Genomic DNA, 4,763 nt, shown 5'->3' on the forward strand with positions numbered 1-4,763 from the left:
AATAATTTTAAAACGCTTATTAAAAAAGTTGGTGTCGACCGTGGGACTTAGAAAAATTTCGGGAAGTCCGATTCGCCTGCTGGAATTACCGCACGGGCAGGACACCTCGCTCCGACGAATCGGTTTTTTCCATTTTTTCCGAAAAATAAATTTTTGTAATTTTTTTTAATGTTAAAAACGTTAATAAACTTCATGTTTACGCATGGATTAAACATTGAAATAATTTTAAAACGCTTATTAAAAAAGTTGGTGTCGACCGTGGGACTTAGAAAAATTTCGGGAAGTCCGATTCGCCTGCTGGAATTACCGCACGGGCTGGACACCTCGCTCCGCCGAATCGGTTTTTTCCTTTTTTTCCGAAAAATAAATTTTTGTAATTTTTTTTAATGTTAAAAACGTTAATAAACTTCATGTTTACGCATGGATTAAACATTGAAATAATTTTAAAACGCTTATTAAAAAAGTTGGTGTCGACCGTGGGACTTAGAAAAATTTCGGGAAGTCCGATTCGCCTGCTGGAATTACCGCACGGGCAGGACACCTCGCTCCGACGAATCGGTTTTTTCCATTTTTTCCGAAAAATAAATTTTTGTAATTTTTTTTAATGTTAAAAACGTTAATAAACTTCATGTTTACGCATGGATTAAACATTGAAATAATTTTAAAACGCTTATTAAAAAAGTTGGTGTCGACCGTGGGACTTAGAAAAATTTCGGGAAGTCCGATTCGCCTGCTGGAATTACCGCACGGGCAGGACACCTCGCTCCGACGAATCGGTTTTTTCCATTTTTTTTGAAAAATAAATTTTTGTAATTTTTTTTAACGTTGAAAACGTTAATAAACATCATGTTTACGCATGGATTAAACATTGAAATAATTTTAAAACGCTTATTAAAAAAGTTGGTGTCGACCGTGGGACTTAGAAAAATTTCGGGAAGTCCGATTCGCCTGCTGGAATTACCGCACGGGCTGGACACCTCGCTCCGACGAATCGGTTTTTTCCATTTTTTTTGAAAAATAAATTTTTGTAATTTTTTTTAATGTCAAAAACGTTAATAAACGTCATGTTTACGCATGGATTAAACATTGAAATAATTTTAAAACACTTATTAAAAAAGTTGGTGTCGACCGTGGGACTTAGAAAAATTTCGGGAAGTCCGATTCGCCTGCTGGAATTACCGCACGGGCTGGACACCTCGCTCCGCCGAATCGGTATTTTCCATTTTTCTTGAAAAATAAATTTTTGTAATTTTTTTTAACGTTGAAAACGTTAATAAACATCATGTTTACGCATGGATTAAACATTGAAATAATTTTAAAACGCTTATTAAAAAAGTTGGTGTCGACCGTGGGACTTAGAAAAATTTCGGGAAGTCCGATTCGCCTGCTGGAATTACCGCACGGGCTGGACACCTCGCTCCGCCGAATCGGTATTTTCCATTTTTCTTGAAAAATAAATTTTTGTAATTTTTTTTAACGTTGAAAACGTTAATAAACATCATGTTTACGCATGGATTAAACATTGAAATAATTTTAAAACGCTTATTAAAAAAGTTGGTGTCGACCGTGGGACTTAGAAAAATTTCGGGAAGTCCGATTCGCCTGCTGGAATTACCGCACGGGCAGGACACCTCGCTCCGACGAATCGGTTTTTTCCATTTTTTCCGAAAAATAAATTTTTGTAATTTTTTTTAATGTTAAAAACGTTAATAAACTTCATGTTTACGCATGGATTAAACATTGAAATAATTTTAAAACACTTATTAAAAAAGTTGGTGTCGACCGTGGGACTTAGAAAAATTTCGGGAAGTCCGATTCGCCTGCTGGAATTACCGCACGGGCAGGACACCTCGCTCCGACGAATCGGTTTTTTCCATTTTTTTTGAAAAATAAATTTTTGTAATTTTTTTTAACGTTGAAAACGTTAATAAACATCATGTTTACGCATGGATTAAACATTGAAATAATTTTAAAACGCTTATTAAAAAAGTTGGTGTCGACCGTGGGACTTAGAAAAATTTCGGGAAGTCCGATTCGCCTGCTGGAATTACCGCACGGGCTGGACACCTCGCTCCGCCGAATCGGTTTTTTCCTTTTTTTCCGAAAAATAAATTTTTGTAATTTTTTTTAATGTTAAAAACGTTAATAAACTTCATGTTTACGCATGGATTAAACATTGAAATAATTTTAAAACGCTTATTAAAAAAGTTGGTGTCGACCGTGGGACTTAGAAAAATTTCGGGAAGTCCGATTCGCCTGCTGGAATTACCGCACGGGCAGGACACCTCGCTCCGACGAATCGGTTTTTTCCATTTTTTCCGAAAAATAAATTTTTGTAATTTTTTTTAATGTTAAAAACGTTAATAAACTTCATGTTTACGCATGGATTAAACATTGAAATAATTTTAAAACGCTTATTAAAAAAGTTGGTGTCGACCGTGGGACTTAGAAAAATTTCGGGAAGTCCGATTCGCCTGCTGGAATTACCGCACGGGCAGGACACCTCGCTCCGACGAATCGGTTTTTTCCATTTTTTTTGAAAAATAAATTTTTGTAATTTTTTTTAACGTTGAAAACGTTAATAAACATCATGTTTACGCATGGATTAAACATTGAAATAATTTTAAAACGCTTATTAAAAAAGTTGGTGTCGACCGTGGGACTTAGAAAAATTTCGGGAAGTCCGATTCGCCTGCTGGAATTACCGCACGGGCTGGACACCTCGCTCCGCCGAATCGGTTTTTTCCTTTTTTTCCGAAAAATAAATTTTTGTAATTTTTTTTAATGTTAAAAACGTTAATAAACTTCATGTTTACGCATGGATTAAACATTGAAATAATTTTAAAACGCTTATTAAAAAAGTTGGTGTCGACCGTGGGACTTAGAAAAATTTCGGGAAGTCCGATTCGCCTGCTGGAATTACCGCACGGGCAGGACACCTCGCTCCGACGAATCGGTTTTTTCCATTTTTTCCGAAAAATAAATTTTTGTAATTTTTTTTAATGTTAAAAACGTTAATAAACTTCATGTTTACGCATGGATTAAACATTGAAATAATTTTAAAACGCTTATTAAAAAAGTTGGTGTCGACCGTGGGACTTAGAAAAATTTCGGGAAGTCCGATTCGCCTGCTGGAATTACCGCACGGGCAGGACACCTCGCTCCGACGAATCGGTTTTTTCCATTTTTTTTGAAAAATAAATTTTTGTAATTTTTTTTAACGTTGAAAACGTTAATAAACATCATGTTTACGCATGGATTAAACATTGAAATAATTTTAAAACGCTTATTAAAAAAGTTGGTGTCGACCGTGGGACTTAGAAAAATTTCGGGAAGTCCGATTCGCCTGCTGGAATTACCGCACGGGCTGGACACCTCGCTCCGCCGAATCGGTTTTTTCCTTTTTTTCCGAAAAATAAATTTTTGTAATTTTTTTTAATGTTAAAAACGTTAATAAACTTCATGTTTACGCATGGATTAAACATTGAAATAATTTTAAAACGCTTATTAAAAAAGTTGGTGTCGACCGTGGGACTTAGAAAAATTTCGGGAAGTCCGATTCGCCTGCTGGAATTACCGCACGGGCAGGACACCTCGCTCCGACGAATCGGTTTTTTCCATTTTTTCCGAAAAATAAATTTTTGTAATTTTTTTTAATGTTAAAAACGTTAATAAACTTCATGTTTACGCATGGATTAAACATTGAAATAATTTTAAAACGCTTATTAAAAAAGTTGGTGTCGACCGTGGGACTTAGAAAAATTTCGGGAAGTCCGATTCGCCTGCTGGAATTACCGCACGGGCTGGACACCTCGCTCCGCCGAATCGGTTTTTTCCTTTTTTTCCGAAAAATAAATTTTTGTAATTTTTTTTAATGTTAAAAACGTTAATAAACTTCATGTTTACGCATGGATTAAACATTGAAATAATTTTAAAACGCTTATTAAAAAAGTTGGTGTCGACCGTGGGACTTAGAAAAATTTCGGGAAGTCCGATTCGCCTGCTGGAATTACCGCACGGGCAGGACACCTCGCTCCGACGAATCGGTTTTTTCCATTTTTTCCGAAAAATAAATTTTTGTAATTTTTTTTAATGTTAAAAACGTTAATAAACTTCATGTTTACGCATGGATTAAACATTGAAATAATTTTAAAACGCTTATTAAAAAAGTTGGTGTCGACCGTGGGACTTAGAAAAATTTCGGGAAGTCCGATTCGCCTGCTGGAATTACCGCACGGGCAGGACACCTCGCTCCGACGAATCGGTTTTTTCCATTTTTTTTGAAAAATAAATTTTTGTAATTTTTTTTAACGTTGAAAACGTTAATAAACATCATGTTTACGCATGGATTAAACATTGAAATAATTTTAAAACGCTTATTAAAAAAGTTGGTGTCGACCGTGGGACTTAGAAAAATTTCGGGAAGTCCGATTCGCCTGCTGGAATTACCGCACGGGCTGGACACCTCGCTCCGCCGAATCGGTTTTTTCCTTTTTTTCCGAAAAATAAATTTTTGTAATTTTTTTTAATGTTAAAAACGTTAATAAACTTCATGTTTACGCATGGATTAAACATTGAAATAATTTTAAAACGCTTATTAAAAAAGTTGGTGTCGACCGTGGGACTTAGAAAAATTTCGGGAAGTCCGATTCGCCTGCTGGAATTACCGCACGGGCAGGACACCTCGCTCCGACGAATCGGTTTTTTCCATTTTTTCCGAAAAATAAATTTTTGTAATTTTTTTTAATGTTAAAAACGTTAAT

Source organism: Nomia melanderi, unplaced genomic scaffold, assembly GCF_051020985.1.
Source record: "Nomia melanderi isolate GNS246 unplaced genomic scaffold, iyNomMela1 scaffold0603, whole genome shotgun sequence".
Classification (NCBI taxonomy): domain Eukaryota; kingdom Metazoa; phylum Arthropoda; class Insecta; order Hymenoptera; family Halictidae; genus Nomia; species Nomia melanderi.